Source organism: Leguminivora glycinivorella, chromosome 17, assembly GCF_023078275.1.
Source record: "Leguminivora glycinivorella isolate SPB_JAAS2020 chromosome 17, LegGlyc_1.1, whole genome shotgun sequence".
Classification (NCBI taxonomy): domain Eukaryota; kingdom Metazoa; phylum Arthropoda; class Insecta; order Lepidoptera; family Tortricidae; genus Leguminivora; species Leguminivora glycinivorella.
The window spans coordinates 5,488,525-5,507,044 of NC_062987.1; the positions used below are offsets into that span (position 1 = coordinate 5,488,525).

The 18,520-nt window shown below is 36.4% G+C and overlaps 1 protein-coding gene across 3 annotated transcripts in view; it reads left to right on the plus strand.

Annotated features, from left to right (window-relative positions):
* Positions 1 to 18,520, plus strand: part of LOC125235507 (semaphorin-2A-like) — a 782,062-nt gene that overhangs the window by 674,321 nt on the left and 89,221 nt on the right. The gene's annotated exons all lie outside the window — the stretch shown is intronic.

Sequence of the window (18,520 nt, forward strand, 5' to 3'; positions counted from 1 at the left end):
GCTGGCAATAAAAGAATCGCCGCCGACCTTAGCTTCCCCATATACTTTTTCCAGCTCACCAAGCATGAACTGCAATAGGATTGTACGCGGTGGATAGCCCCGAATATTTCTTCCAAACCGCCGGTGTCACTATCTAGCGAGGAGAAAAGGTGCGGAGATTTACCTGGCACCCTTAGGGTGATTGGTTAGCATTAAAATATTTATTTTTCAATAAACTTTTAGTACGAGGGTGTGAAATGCGGAAGGTAACTTCGGTCACTGATTTTCTTTTACGGTCGAACGGATGTAATCCCAATAACGTTCTCTCGTGGAAAAAGTATCCATGTGCAATACTTGTTTTTCGAGTTTCATATTTATTTTGGGGTGGTTTTTAGGGATTTAAGTGTGACTCCCACTCAATCGACGTTGATGGATCATCAATTAATTGTCGATCAGTTGTGCTAAATTTTTCAGACCAGGCGAACGACGTCAGTCGATTGATCGCTTTGACAGTAACATAACAACTTACCGGTTCAGATTTTAAATGTATGAACAGAGGAGACATTACTAACAATAAAGAAGGAACGATACCAAAATATGCAGAAAATAGTTTCTGCCTACAAACAATAATTGACTGATTATAAAGTGAAATTTTATTTTCCATCAAGTGAAGTATACTAGACAAGTAGACAACTGACTTATTTATGCCGAACTGCGCCGGCCCCGTTATTTAGTAAGGCTCGTGTAGGAATAATAATAATAGTCACCTATTTCTAGAGCGAAAGTTTTTTTTTTGTATAAGTATATGTATTATTATTGAAAAATGTTTACAAGCTTAGTTATTATCTCCTTTATTCATCTTTCGTCTTAAGTTAGGCTGTTTATAATATGAATATAAAAGTAAAATACAAAAAATACAGGTAGGAGGTTTGTAGGAGGTAGGGCATAGCGAATGATATTCCGCTTTGTGTGGTAGGGCACAACACAGCGGATATCGTCTCGCTCGAATCTAGAGCAGAGCCCAACTGGGGAAGTACCTCCGCCTTACAGAAGACCGCAGCCAAATAGCACTAGACCCTACTCATAGTGTTGTGTTCCTGCCGGTGAGTAAGGCTGCCAGAGCTCAACGAGGGTGCGGTGTGCTGATGACGGGAGGACTTACGGAACTAACTTGTTCCGTCTATTGTCCTTTGAGTCGTCGGCAACCCGAACCCTCCTTGGAACTTGTACACTCCTTTTTGCTGTGTACTTAACACAGCAAAAGGGAGTGTACAAGTTTCTAATGGGGTGGCAACGCGCATGTGACACTGTTTGAGTTGCAGGCGTCCATAGGTTACGGTGACCGCTTTACATCAGGCGGACCGTATACTTGTTTGCCACCGACGTAGTATAAAAAAAAAACATACAAAACAATATAAAAAACATATATGTTTTTATATATAAACACATTATAAGAAACCTAACCTAGGGTGCCGCCAGCAGCGGGGCAGGGCCCAAGCTTAGTTTATTATTTTAACTTCAGGGACTCGTAGGTTTCCTTAACCATTTGGCATTTCCTTTTTATTACACCATTTGGGTAGGTACCTAATATATATTCAACAAAGATTTCAACAGTACAAAGTAGGCATCAAAATAGGCATTCAGTTATTATAAAATTGTTTCCTTTACAGTCTGTCGAGGGTATATTCCGGAAACCTTATTAGCGAAGTTTGGGTATCCATTCGTCCGCGGACTTATTGCAACAAAACCTCTGAACCAGTTAGGGTGAAATGCAAAAACATGTCCCAAACCAGTAAACTTTGTCACTTGGAAATTAACTTAATTTTGCTTTATTCCATTCAATAGTCAACAATACTCCATTGGATGATAGATGATACTAATCAACTTGGCAAAATAAAGAGTGTTCGTTCAAATTTCTCAAAAATATACCGTAAAGTAATTACCTTACGAGAATTAGAATATAGACGTAATATATAGTAGTAAGACCCTCACCGGGCTAACACTTAAGGTATTATGAAATATTTGCTAAAATTCGACTATTTAATCTATACTAATAAAAGAAACATCTGGAACAAAACATGAAAATCGGATTATATTATCATAACTACAAAAACAAAGCTATTCAAGGCGGCTTATTGAGCCCCGGCACAAACGCCGACGCGGCATATACATATACATATAGTTGGGGAGCCTCGATGCTAAATGTGTAGTTACTTGATCCTTGAGAGTCGAGAGACCTATTGCATGGATATTAGTTGATAGGGAGAAATATTGTGAGGATATTAGTTGACAGGAAGGTTAAATATTTTTTAATTTTTTTTTACTTTTGCCCGAAAGAAAAAAAAATTGAAAAATATTTAACTTTTGGGTTAAAAATAATTTACGTAATATTGTGATCCAAGTAATGACATAATCTGACAAATGTTTGTACGCTGTTTCTTATTCTAACGACCACGACGCCTATTTTTAACACCTTACAATTTTTACACAGATAAATAATAAATGCGTACAAATAATTGTCAGCTATACTAGTTATGTATGACCCTGCAATAATTTAGACCAAATTGACACAATTCAATCTGTTGACCGTTTTGCTGAATCCTTCACCACATAAATGTTTAAAAGTGGTTATAATATTGGAAAAATACTATTTAGTTTAGCTATGTTATGATCCCTTCATACGATAAGAAGAAGAAATGGTTATAATAGACTCCACGAGATAGCAAGATACTACCTTCATCTGACGCTCACGAGTAACGACAAAACCCCTTTTTGGGCTCCCAAACTAATAGTTATATCCGCGAACGCGAGGCAATAGGGAAAATAAAACAATATGACGATACCTTAGCCAATATGGCGGTTGTAAGACAAACAGGTATCAATATCGGTATCCATAGCCGACACCGGCGCCGTCAATAAGCGAAGCGACCAAATGCTGGGATTGCCGCGAAGAAAATAGGGCTGCCGTGTTGTATTGCCTCTAATAAAATGCAAATGTTATTTATTATCAAAGGCATGTGACAGATTCTAAAAAGAAAACTTGAATAGTGGAAAAGGCAATACCTCTTATAGAATAGAATAGAAACAGTTTTATTAGTAAGCACACAGATAATAAACAATATTTAAGAATGACATAGAAGAATAAAGTGCCACAAAATGGCCTCACATCAGCATATTACTGGCGACTTCCAGCGCTGGTCTTCCGATGAAACCATTAAGGGCCACTTGCGCCAACGAAAATGAAGGGTTTACCCGAGGGTTTTATATGGAATTTGACAGATGACAGCCCACTAACCCCGAGTTAAATGTTTGGTGCAAGTGGGCCTAAGTGAGAAAAACCACGGAAGGTAACAGACAAAAATAAAGAAACAAAAAACATAAAGAACGAACTACCTACACTTACTACATACTTATGACTTCGCTATAGTCAGGTCAAAATTAATGAGTAAGCAGCTCTAAATAATACCTTTTTAACTACGTGGATGGCTATTAGAAATATACGAAATAAAATACCTGCAATCAATGACAATAATTTACCTACATATTTTTTTATCCGAAGATTTGCTTACACAGGATGGCCGAGCTGAAGCTTTCGACATGAAGTTCATAATTTTAACTCGTTGATTTTGTATGTGCTGGCATTTATCAAATTATCGGTAGATATAAACGTCCCTTAATAAGATTGGCCCTTTTTAAAAATAAAACTTTAGGCGGGAACTGCATAAATCTTGACAGATGTCACCGTGAAAAAAAGGCATTAAGGAAAAACTAGAAAACCAACCGTTTAACTAAGCTGTAATAATTTTGGAATTTTGGTATTGTATTGTTAATATCGGCTGTCATTGTAACCCAAATTGTTCAGCGTAAGATTGGTATTGTAATAAAACAAAGAGCAAGGAGAAGTTCTTTCATTTAAGACCGGAGCTCAGCCTTCAGTTAAAGTTTAATGAAGTAATTATTTAGTAATGTGGCTTATGCTATCTAATATTATGACGTGTGATATTGTGCTTGTATATCTGTTCAGAACATTCCTTTAAACAAAACTTAGTTGCCGCGTTAAGGCAACGCGTGCTTCGGCCCAATATTTAACATATTTTACTACCTATAAATTATTATTACCTATAAATTCATTTATTATAAATTTAATCAGGAACTGCGTGAGAATTCGAGCCACATTAAAATAAGTCGACAACCCTAAGTCGTGTTTTCCGCAGATTGTCGATTATCACCCAGATTGCTATCTATCGGTACAACCCACTTAATCACCGCACCCAAACTCAGAGCTTTTCTATTCATTAGGTTAGCTTACCAGGCCCGTGACTAGTCAATATGTGATTATATATCACGCTGGGATATATATCCGTCTAAGACTAAAGTCTAGATAGACAATCGCGTTTGGGTAATGGCTTAATAGTTTTCAGTAATTAAAACAATTTCATTCATTCTCTTAAGACATTACAAAGACTCTTCATGCATTATCGAGGTTTACCGTAAGTAAGGTACAACGGGGCAAATCTCGACTGGGGGGCGATTATAACTGATCCATTTTTTCCATTATTACACAATGATGTTAAGTTCTACAATCTACATGTATCCACTGAACACGCCTACCATTGATAACCGGTGGACACTCTATTTAATAATGCAAACATTATAAACATGGAAAAAATGGACCAGTTACATTGACCCCCCAGTCGAGATTTGCCCCGCCACCTTAGTCAAAAAATAAATGCAGGTGATGCATGTAAATAAAGTGTCACAAATTTTATTGCAATGGTAGTATTTATAATATTTGGTAACAAATATTAATAATTTCACCCTTTTTAAATGTGCTTCAAGTCCAAAGCTATGTATGACATTAAATAGTTCAAAGAAAAGTTACGGAAATGTATAGTACCTACGAGTATTTACTCGGCGAACGCTTTAATTTAGTTTAGTTAAGTATCTTAATTTCTTATACCATTAAAAAATATATTTTCTTCGTGTTTTTATAAAGTGTGTAATACAATATTCCAACAATAAACCTATAAAAGAATGAACTGGCACCCCTGATACGTGCCGCGCGGAGATAGTCACCGATTACCGCCCAGATTGCTATCGGTGCAACTCACTTGTTCAATGTTGCCGCCAAATTGTGACTTGTTGGCGACAGTAAGCTCGCTATCAGAGATGTGATACCTATGATGCGTATTTAAAAAGGAAAAAAAATACCAATATGATTTTTAGAACAATTGACATTATAGTTGGGATAACCAAATATATTGTCATGGAAGGACATAGACATTCCTTATTTTATATATCTATTAATAGTCTCGCCAGTTATAATTAGATAAAAGTTAAGTTTTAAAAAGGTAATCGCAATGATCTAAAACCCCTATTAAAATGAAGCCGTATCAAAGTCCATATTTTATGCATGTTCCACTCGTCTGCTCTCACACCGATCACGATCAAACATCTCATTGAAGTCGATAATATAAAATGATTTTATCGTTTCAAATTGATGGAATATTATAAATAGCTTGCGCTAAAAGCGGTGCTCGAATCAATAAGAAGTTTAAATAATACCTAGAGGTACATAATAAAGCTGAGCTGATATAGTGTTTCAAAATTCCATTTTTAGAGCACGGCCCATTAGCGGAGGGATCTGCAATCTCGAGAGATTGAAAATCAAACAATGCGAGCGTTTGTAACATAATACCATTCGTTATTAAGACGCGAATGTGGCATTAGAGGGAAATAAGGCACAGCGAAAGTCTCAGCCGAGGGGAGCGACACAGAAAATGTTTATAGAGAACAGGGTAAGGGGGTAACGTACGTAATAAAATTTTATATACCTTAATATTTTGCCGAACGATGAGTCCAAAGCGTGCGTTAAATTATGTTCGTATTACATGATGCTGCAGAAATTACAACTCCTCCTTTGTGCCTTTTTTATTTACTATACAATAATAACTTCATACGTATTTCGGTATATCGTAGGTAATTATAGAACCTTTTGTTTGCTAATGGCACCCGTAAATTATTCCCAATAGGCGATCACCGTAGTGTTGCGCAAACAAACAACCCTTTAAGGCTCTCTCGCCTCGAGTACACATCATTCCGCCGTGAGATAATTTATGTAAATAAAATTCACATTAGGTACCCGTCTCCTATTCAAAGCCTGCCTGCTCCGACATGTTTTTCGAGAATGTTTAGTGTTGTGTTTTGTCTTTATTATCTCATCTTTGAAGTCACTATTTGCCTGTGTCACTGAGGCGCAGTATTTCATAATTTTTTCCGCTCTCAGCGACGGATTTGCTAACATTTTATCACGCCTAAAAGCTATTTGATATTTATGTACGTGCTCTTCCCCAAATACAAACAACGTTATTAAAACGTACTTCCACTGGGACTCAGCTACGTATAGCTCAGAGGCGTTTTGTATGAAGGAAATATTGAGCGTCTCGGTCAATTTCAAAACCGTAGATAAAAAAAAAGATATTTATTTACCAACACAGCAGAAAATGGACATGTAAGGACTTATAAAAACTTAGTAAGTAAAATTACAGATGTGTGTGCAGTAAAATGGGTGAGACTCAGCGAGACCGCTGATTTTCAGTCCCCAACCAATAAACTTAAATATGCTTATATCATAATATATGCACTGGAGACGATTTAATGCATAAACTCAGACTTTGTTTCATCAGAGTTTCAGGAAAATACGTCCAACACTTGGATATTTTCCACTATTACCATCGCAAAACTAATAAAGACTTGAAAGTTTTAAGAGCGCATTTGGTAAAAATACGGTGTCGCAAAACTTTTCTTTATTAGTTTCCCCTTTAATCCGGCCAGGCGTGTCCCAATGTCTTTATGGCGAATTTTCAATCTTGAGTCTGGGTGGAAACCAATAAGAAATCAACTATTTGTTCCCTGATTCCCGTGCATCGGTTCGAGGGGAGACTCGCTTCTTTACGACTTCTTTTACGATTGGAGGTGCATTCAGAATTAGTCCGCGCTACCGAGAAAGCCTTTCCGTGTCTGCGAAGATGAATGGAAAAAAGGATTACAATGACTAACAGCGAGTTTTCCCCAAAGCGCCCAATGCTGGCATATCATCAAACTTTTTATTGGTTAATCGAAATCTGGTCGCTAGGGTGACGTTACGTAACCGCTTACCGAACAGCCGTCACATAACACCGTAAAATTATACGAACTATTGTTCCCTTTAAAACTTTTTTCTCTAAAACATAGCGAAACTTTGATTATTTGAACGGAAAGTATAGTCGTAATATCGGTCTCCAATACCCGGAGCCTCAGTCGAGCGAATAATGTAGCTCACTTTTAAATCGCTGAAGTTTTCCGTAACAGCAGCAAGAATGTTTACGATATTGTTAGCTTTTTATCTGAGAATTTTTCCGTGTTCTTGAGATCAATATTCGCGGAGTATTTGCTTAATTCGGGAGGCGGTGTCTCGTTAATTCTAAGTAAATACGTAATACGGGAGTTATAAATTGCTGGCATGCATCTCCGGAATTGTGGCACAGAGCAGAGTGAGTTCATAAAGTGAAGTTAATAAGCAGTAAAGGGCGGTATTCAGGTAATCTGTCAGTCTCGAGAAGGCTCCCTTTATGGAACACCTCGTGCCGCGTGCCTTCCTATTAAACACTGCCAGATGTCTAACCGCCTAATTAATATTTACATTAATTTATTCTCACCTGCTGGCGTGAGTAATAATCTCCGTAAAAGCCAAGTTTATAAGATAAGATATAAAGCAAGTTATGGCGCGATAAATTCTTTGCTTTTCATGGCACTACAAGTTAAAATGTACGTGTAATATTTATGAAAAAGTAGGTAAGCTTAATTAAACAAACATGCGCACGCAAGAAAATATGCCTTCATTTAAATAGTTTAGAATACAAAGTAAATCAAAAGTTGCCTACTTAAGTACTATAATGTACTTATCTGACATAAATCGGCTTATTGTTAAACAGAAACTTGTTAATCAATGTGTTATTTTTTTATTAAATTTGACATTTGTCATATTCGGACTGACGATATTTGTAGGTCTTAACGAACCGTGTCATTCACCACGAGATTCGTGAATTCTATGATAGGGTAACATAATGTTTCAATTTACTTAAACTATGGTAGTTATTTTTGATGTAAATAAACTAATAGTGAATGAAATATTATAGTTTATTAGAAGATTTTACTTCTGATACCTGCTAATTTATCTCACTATCAAATGAAGATATCGCATACGACAGCAACTGCTGAAAGCTGAGAATATTGATTAAGTATTGTTTAAACGTATAGAGTTATCAAAGTAGTAGTTACGTTTTGCTGTTCATAATAATGATTGTAAATGTAGCTAATGCTGTGGTCACACAGTGCTATTTTAAAGTAGTGTCCCCCAGCGCGAGCAGAAGGCGAGGTCCCGTTAATACTTTATTACGGTTCGTATGAGATTACTCGGTTCCTTTTACGACACTGGTTTAATCGCTCCTAAGTTCCATCGACTGCTGAATTACCCGCCGCCTCGAGAGCTACTTTATGTTTTAACAACATTTTCTGTTACTTATTAGCTTTTTCTTTAAGGTCATAAAAGCTGATTAAGCCCCGCGAGTCGTCTTGTAAAAACTTTCTTAATTTATCGTAAATTGTTTAACGGACCGATTTATTAAGTACAACAGAAGTTTTAGGCAACATTGTAGAATATTTTAAGACTAAGTAGGCATTATATTTTTTCCCTCCGTGCAAATTGTTACTAAGTAGGTCAATCAGCGGCAAGAGAGCGGAATATGAGTCACGATTTTATGGCATGTTCCATTTATTCACAAGTTCAAGTGATAATCTATCTCTAAATAAGTGTCACTTTCCCGATACATGCATAGATCCTTTAATTTGCAGGTGTAGTTCAAATGAACACTCAATGAAGTCGAGACTCACGTTACTTTTACGTGGATTCACCCACGTGGTATTTTTGTTATTCACCTATTTTTTGCTTACACATTTTGGACGTCGGTATAGCAGTTGATGGAGATACAGACCAATTAACTATATCATACACATTGGAAATACCTTTGTTTACTAGTTCACATCCACAAATCAGAGTAAACGCATTATTTTTGACTCCATAAAATATTTTTTCTTTCATCCGGTCGGAAAGCGTCAAATTTCAGGCCGCTGTGCTAAACGAATTTACCGTTCGGTCTAGTTCTTTTCTTAGGTTTCTGGGGTTCTTTTCTTTTAGTGCTATAAGTATAAGGATAAGGACATTTTCATTTGAAATGATTATAGATGGAGCAGCATAAGGATTCTTTGGGAATGGAATACGTCATATTAACGTTATATTACTCTCAAAATTCCAGTTTACTATGTAATATGTTAAGCTTGACCTGTGTGGTGACGGGTTAAGAATTTCACCACCCCCTGTCTTCCCGTGGGTGTCGTAGAAGTCGACTGTGGGATTTGGGTTAAAATTGTGGCGTAGGCGAGAGGCTGGCAACCTGTCACTGCAATGTCACAATTTTCGTTTTCTTAAACCCCTTAATTGCCAAGAGTGGCACTGAGACTTTAGTAGTTTCATGTGCTCTGCCTACCCCTTTATGGGATACAGGCGTGATTGTATGTATGTATGTTAAGCTTATTGTTAGTGATTTGCCACGGCATTCTGTTCTCTAGCGTTTGGTAACTAATTGGGATAACCCCCCAGTACATTATCTCGACACGTGTACCGATTAACTCGCTAACTCAGTTCGAGTTGGTGTTCGCGGTCGTGACTCAAATCTTATATCGCGGCTGCGTGGGCACGTGTGCCGACGGACAGGTTAATGTTTTGGGTACCTATATCTACTTATCGCTCTTCCGTATGGGCGCAACAGAGCCAAACTGCGATTCGATCGGCGACTAGCGTCCACGATTGTCATGAAATGAAGTTGATCCCAAACACCATCTTTACAAGCCACGTTGGCTAAAAATACCCGTCTCTAAGACAATGACAATAAGTTAGTGTGTTTATTTGGAATGCTGATTTGTAAAGATGTTGGTGAACTCAACTGTAGTATAGTGGGACACACATACTACTCGTAATGGTACAGATTGGCTGTGTATCTCATGAACATGTCTACATAATTTAAGTAGAGTATCCTAAATTCATTCAAATCGGATAATCTTGTTGATTTGCCATACACATCCTTATATCTTGACTTTAGAGATAGGACAGATTAAGGACATTTTGGAAGGTTAACATAACAAACAAACATTTATTATTAACCTTTTATTAAAAATTAAAAATAAGATTTCCAAAAGAGTTACATTGCACATTTTAAGTTTATTTAATAATAAGCTCGCGTTAGAAAGAGACAAAAAGTAGCCTATGTCACTCTCCATCCCTTCAACTATCTCCACATTAAAAAATCACGTCAATTCGTCGCTCTGTTTTGCCGTGAAAGACGGACAAACAAACGGACACACACACTTTCCCATTTATAATATCAGTATGGATAGTATGGACAACGATGAATGATTTAGGGCAAATATCTAATAGAATATAGTTTATAAATAATAATAAATAAATAAATAAATATTATAGGACATTCTTACACATATTGACTGAGGCCCACGGTAAGCTCAAGAAGGCTTGTGTTGTAGGTACTCAGACAACGATATATATAATATATAAATACTTATATACATAGAAAACATCCATGACTCAGGAACAAATATCTGTGCTCATCACACAAATAAATGCCCTTACCGGGATTAGAACCCGGGACCGCGGCGTAGCAGGCACAGGGTCACTACCGACTGCGCCAGACCGGTCGTCGCAGTTTATAGGTATATATATACATTATGTTATCAACTAATATGTAACTAAAACTCGAAGTACAAAACAAAGTATTCCTATGTACTACCAGCTGCAAAAGTGCATGGCGAATTTATCAATGAATTCATTCATGATTTCTCCATGCACAAACAAACAGACACACACACTTTCCCATTTACGAGCCCCAATGCAAATGATATCGTCTAGTCACACTTCAACGTGCGATATTTATTTCCGAAACTGGTGTTTAAACCCAGATTGACTTTGATGATAAATGGAATACACGACACACTAAGCCATTAAAACTAGTTTAATCTTGCGCCGTACAAAATGCCCTAATGTTATATGTTTTAATATAATCATATCATAAAAATAACAATATCTAAAGCAAAAAAATACGCCTAGTTCATATTTGAGGCATAATAGGTCGTCTATTTTAAATAAAAATAGTTTAGTAAGATTTATATTATACAATAATATTTTAAATTGAATTAATAATATTATAAGTCGTCTGATATGATATACGGCTACATAAAAAGGTAAATTCTGTAAAAAATATAATTATTCTACAACATTTTTATACCAAAATAGCAAGAGGTAAGTCGGTGCCTGAATCAGTGAGGAAAATTATAATTTCCAGTAACAATAGCGGCAAATCTACGTTCCAAAATATCCAAAGACCTTTTTTTGCCAAGATCTACGGCGCATACAATCATCCAGCATCAACTAAAACACGGAACCGTCTCCTGTTTAAATAAATCTGGCCGTCGAAGAATAACTGCCAAAGAGAAAACAGGATTTTGAGGAGCATCATCAGGAAAAATCGTCATGCAAGAGCAGGAGAACTTACCTAACTATGGCATGACGCGATCAAAATAAACATTTCAGTCGATACCTGAAAGACAGTAATGAAAATAATGGGCTTCGGTTTTCACACCGCTAAACAGAAACCATTACTTACTCAAAAGCAGAAAACTAACAGGTTGAAATTTGCACAAAAGTACAGAAACTGGACTGCCGATCAGTGGCGAAAAATAATATGGAGCGACAAATCCAAATTTGAGGTCATAGTTGGCGATGAACGAAGTAAAGTCATTCAAGAAAAAGGAGATGCATTTCACAAAGACTGTCTTGAACGCAAGGTGTAGTTTCCAGCATCTTTAAATGATTTGGGGCTGTATGTCGGCACAGGGTGTGGGATGTCTGCAATTTATAGATGGAACCGTCAATGCAGAGAATAGAGTTCACTACCGTCTATAAGAAAGTTCAAGTATATAAATGGATTTACTTTTCAACAAGATGGTGCCTTATGTCATACTGGCAAGACAACGATGGAGTGGCTGAAACAAAAACAAATTCCTACCATATCATGGCCATCCAGCAGTCCAGACTTGTCTCCCATAAAAACTTTGTAGTGGTAAATGAAGAAAAAGTTGCGAAAAGATCCTTCTAAATCCAAAGCTGATTTTAAGGAGAAACTTGTGGGTGTCTGGAATGGAATAACCCCTGAGGAGTATAGACAGTTGGTAGATACAATGCCGCTCAGAATTAAGGCCGTTTTAGATGCAAAAGGTGACGCCACCAAGTGGTAGTTGTTCTTTTCTGCATCGGCTACGCTGAAGACGAACATTTTTGCGAGTGTTACATTTGGTGAAATTTTTTTTTTGTTTACTAGTGAGGAAAATTGTTAATTTATGTTTTGAATAAATAAAATATGCATTATAAGCTCTCTTGTTTTTATGTTACATGTTCTACTAATCATCTAATTCATCCTGAATTTTGAGGTCGAAGTTAGGACATAATATTTTTTTCATACTAGACGATATCATTTGCATTGGGGCTCGTATAATATTAGTGTGGATTTTCACCTTTGTCAAACTGTCATTTTTAATGGTTATGCTTCAAGTACGAGTACATAGTACATTGCGTGGTAGGTTCTGGAAAAGCTTATAGAAAAAACGCAAGAAACAATATAATAACAAGTCAATTTAATTCAAGAATTGGCACGTTGTTGCCATTCAAATGATCATTACTGATATTCTGACAATGTAATCAGGTGGGTGCGAACTGTAGGTACTCAATTATAATGAAATATACATCAAGGCGACTGATTCAGTATCCCATTAACATTCCACGTGTAAGAGCAAATTAAATGACTTTCTTAGAAGATATTTTTCACACTACTATTTATTACGAGGATTCCAAGTGAACTCAATTACAATTTTTATTAGCACGTTGAGAAATAGAATTTTAATATTTCATTCAATTCGATTTATTGTAAAATATAAACCTAATTAATAATCATATTTTATCTTCTTTTTTATTCATGACGAGATTCAGATTTAAAATCAAATTTTGCCGTATGTGCCTATTTTAAAGATTAACATCTTTTCCTAGTAGTGAAAAAACGAATTAATTAACCCCTAAATATCATTTCACAAACAAATAGTTACCTTCCGAACCAGGCAAGAACACCGCAAGCTAATAGGCCTAGTTTCCATGTAAGCCAATTGTGTGCCGGTAATCTAATCGGTGCCGTGTAGAACGATATTCATATCGGGCCCATTACCCACGGTTACAATTGCCAAATGAAAAATACGCGGATTTCCTGTCGGCGGTAATCGCCATGTAATCCATCAAGGGAAACGCACGCTTTGCTTGGGAAACAAGCCTTGCCGATGTCACGATATTTGTGACGGATGTGTGAACGTGCCGATGCGAGGATTATCGTTATTGTTTCTATTATTATTATTTTTTGATAATTGATTTCTAAGAATAAGTGTGTCATAAAAATGGTACATTAAAGTTGTTGTTAGTCTTTGTTGTATAATGCTAATTATGTAAAAGTATACATTAAAATTAAATATTAGAGCCGCGTTTTTCGCAAATCATGAAGATATATGTCTTAATTTAGGACAGAGAATACGTTACGTACCTTCCTCGGATCACATACAATTTGATATATTTATTTGAGTAAACAATTCTAATAAAAAAGAACTCTGTCTGAAATATTAACCTGTTTCTAATATTATCTCAAACAACACAGCTATATTTTTATTTCATCCAATATTTCAAAGAAGTAGGTTCGTTTAATTTACTAAATGATTCATAACGTCCCTTTGAAGTTTCAGTTATAAATTACAGCTTGGCAACAGGCTTTTAGTTTAAATATACAGGTACATAATATAGGTGTTGATCTAGGTACAAAGCAACATTGTTTTATTGTAACTAGCAATAAAGCGCACTACTCCTCAGAGACGGGGCGGTGTGACCCGCATAGGATATTCAAAGCGGTGGGGAGCTCACAAATTATTGTTGTACCCTCGAAACAGAGACCGTTGTTTGCTTAAACTATCCTTGACCAAAATAATTTGGCGCGATACGATCTGTGGAGCGTGCTACGGTTTATTATAACTTTCTTCCTTTGAGCTCCAGCTGCGAGGAGCGCGGCGCTTGCCGGTGTTGCCTCATGCGATAAAACAATTACCCCAATGAAGCCGTGTTTCCTTCGTATATTCATGGTCCGAAAAATGGCAAAAGTTTTCACAGGCTTACGAATCAGATTAGTAAAGTCAAAGAAGGAATTTTTGCCCTAATTTGAAACAAAATCGCTTTGTTTGCTTTATTTGTTGTAAGCACGACAGGCAATCTTCATTTGGATAAATAATAGTGCGGGTATACATGCCAGTTAATTTTGGTCGGTAATAGTGTAACTTGTACGTACATAAATATGTTTATTTTGTTCAAGATTAGTTGATAACGCAGGCAAAAGTATTATGTATCATAAATTTATAAGCTTTGTTTGAATTACCATCAAATATTTAAGTTGATATGAATAGTGCTTTACGAGTGTGTAGAAATAAACTCGTAAATTTATTAATCAAGCATCAACTCATATCTTCTAACAATTAAACTATCATACGTACCTTATGTCTCATATCATCAGACTGGATGCTTCTGCATCTTTTTCAGGTTAACCCTGCAACAATAAGTAGCTTTTATAATAAAAGTAATGATAATTATATCCTCTTTGTCGTTCAAAATACTGAATAATTATTTTTAACAGTGCTTGCCTACACAAAGTATCCGCATACTATTGTTGTTCTCCCCCACTCCAGCCTAAAAAATGTAAACACAGCAAGGTTACTGTCAGGTCGAGTGGTTCCGTTGTCGTGCGGCCTAAACAGCTCGCGTGTTCGGATCTCGATAGCGGCAGTAATTATAGTTTTGCTTATTACTAGACCGCTGCCTACTGATTAGCCGGTTGCACCCGCTTTGAACACTCATCGCGAAATGCATCGGTTTCGAGGTGTCTGTGTTGATTAGGCGCAACGTGTTGTTTTGGATGTAGATACAGATGTGTGTTGTGAATCGATTTATACATAATGGGAATTACCGGTGCTATTTACACGATTAAAAGGTTATTATCATATAACTTTTTTACAAAAATATGAAGCAAAGCAGGCGGGACGTAGGTAATTATAATACACACGCTTTGGAGGAATTTCTTAGCCAAGTATTGTCAAGTTTTATGTAGTTAAAAACAAAAGTAATTTCACACAATCTCGTCAAAGACAATGAACAACTTAAAAAAAAATATATTTATGAAATATGATTTTAACTCACGAACTACGTTCAATAACCGCGCGTAGCACGTAGAGCTCGTTTTATGAAACACAAACCGCTACGAGCTACACGTTATAGCCTACGCCGTAGCCACGAGTCGCCATTTGAAAGGCATATCATACAATACTATTCTTACTTCATTGTCATCGCGCGGGATTGGATGATGAAAAATGCATCGTCGCCGAATATGATCCTGACAGCCGCAGTGAAAGAAAGCGGCGGCCGCGCTCAAATATGTACGCTCATACCCACGCCGAATACTGGCGAACATACGTACGGGAATCCATTACCTGAATGTCAAGCGGTTTGATAGAAAAAGAATAACCAATAATTGAATAAAGTACTGCTCAAAATATAGTTTGATATGTAATAAATAATGTGCGATAACTTTATGAACAAATATTTTGTTAATAGTATTATAACATTGATACCAAGGTAATTACTTTTTAAATAAAAGTATATGTCCATTTAAGTTTCAATTTAATTTCAACCAAGCTAAATTAATATCTGAGAACAAGCTAAAATGAGCACAACTATATAAATGAAATAACTAGTACCTTGGTGGATCGGTATACTGTTTTTATTGCTAACCGTAATCTTTCATAGTGATACTAGGGCCTTTAGCCAAAAATTCAACATAAAAAGTAAATAGTTACATCTTTCAACGTTGTATCCGAAATTTTGAATACTTAACGCGAGCATTGAATACTTAATTGCATTAACAATACCCCATTCCATAGTTTGAGAACTGATTATTTGCATTAATTTTGAATTGATTTGTCATTGGCCATTCATAATGTCAGCCCTATAATTTTAAAGACCAGACTAATATAATAACTATAATTAGAGGTTTATATTTTAATACCGCTGACATTGATGTGTAACATTATAAATAATTCTATTATTATTGGCAGTTCATATAGATATGTTAGTAATCAAATATTGTAGTCGAAAGTAATGCTATTATTTGATGCAAGAAGTAAATATTACCTGTATGTTGTCATTTCGTTCACTTTGTCACGTAAACAACACAAAACAACATATTGATGACCCTAATAGATGGTGCAGACTAATAACGCTGCCATATAATGTAACGACGTCATAAAAGACAATGCAGTTCGTACGTCTGTCTATCCGACTAATATAGTAATGTCTAAGTTCATTGCCTCAACTTTTATTAAGTCTATCGCAGATCATAGCAATTGCCACGTTATTAAGAAACGTGCTTGGGGTCTTATTATGTTTATTTCTTGAGCTCCATATTGTACGTATTTAGTACATATTTCCATTCTTCCAATATCGTCTTCACGTTCGAAGAAAAATCTAGTATGAATGTTATATTTATTTGTTGTTCGTATTTTAAAACTGTGACAATAGAGCTACGCGAGTCTAAAAGGAAAGTACCTATTTCCAATGTTAAAAACGTAGCCGGTCTATACGTCAAGCTGAAGCGCCCCCCAAACAAAGCTTACTCCATTTTCCAATCAACGTCTCCATGCATCTTGCGTTAGCAAACGTACGAACGGCCGCATACATCGCCGCCACTGTATGCAAATGCAACAACAAGCTTGCAGCCGACTCTGTCCCTACGGCGCGTCTGCGAGCAATACTGATTTCTGCATCCACACCTGACTATTCCCTGCTGTCGATGTTGCATTCCCTATTCAAGCTCTGTTCGGAGCAGCAAAACATTCCCTCCAAAACTTGTCTATATTAATTTCTAGAAATCATGGATGCAACACGAGTCCGAATCAATTTTGGCGGGCACTCGCCCAACTTAGATTGCTTGGCACTTAAACTTTCTGAGTCTAGACGCATTGCAATCAGAATTTTATACTTATTTCATTCTATGATCAAAGCCTAACCCTTTGGACGCTGCAGCCAAACCTTAGTCTGAATACCATGACTATTTTAATCTGATTCGGCCGTAGAAAATACCGGCAGGACCCGGAATAACGTCGGCTTCTCGGTGAGAAGAAAGATACCCGTGGGACATCCGAAGTGGAAAACTAGTGAATTTATAAAGAGCACATATACTTTTGCGTCTCGTCAAGGTACAGTCGAAACTTGCATGGCTGAGCAGACGACGGCGCCGTGAAAAATGTATTCTATCAGGCGGCAGCGCCGAGCGCGCAAATAGGAGAACAGTTTAAAAAGTCTGCCAAGAGGGAACTGGTCGCGCTGCGCTCGATTGCAAATTGACTATACGTTAAAATGTCGCACTGTAGGTAACTGAAGGTGTTAGGTGTTATGAACATTGGTGACTTGTATGCTACGGCAAAATGCCAGGATAACTCAAAGAAGAAGTACAAACAGTAAATCTTTAAAAGTGCTTGCATAGTTAATAAACAAATAAATATGAAATCTTTTATTTACTTATCTATAATTGCGTATATAATGTAAGATTATAGTTTTTTATTTCAAAATAAGGTTAGAGCTCGCTTTTAAAAATATGTTTTGAAAATAAGTCCGTAAATTGTGTTTGACCATTAAATATATGTTTTACAAAGTGCTGTCTATGTTTGCGTAAGCTAATTTTTTCAGTTTAAACAATGGTATAAAACGTTTCGGAGAAAACTACTGAAATGAACACTAATATACACTAAATGAACATGAATATGAATCTTTACTCAAATATAATATGTATATGAGCAAAATGATTTTGTCAAGTCAATCTCAAGGAGCATGAACTTTCACTAATGAACTATACAAGTAATATTAAGCTTATCACAAAGTCTTAGATAACTTATAGATAGTTCCAAGTCTGTTAAGTTCTTGCGGGTAATTTATTAGTTTCAAAGGTTGGAAATTAACATGAACCATGTGTGATCTATTGGTATAAGGAGAGCAAACATTCGTTTGTACGTGTCTCGTTTATCGCGCCCTTTCTCGACCTACAGACTTCAGCGTTGAGGCTGGTCGACCCCAGAACGTGACCTGTCTTAAGAACTAAACAATACGTTATTTACAAAACACATGCCTCCACTTTACCTACACATAAGCTTAGCATTTATTCTGAAAATGGTACGCTGTCTCTGTATGTACTCACATCACAATACTAAAAAAAAAAATCTTTGAATCTTTGAATCTTTAAAAAGGCTTTGT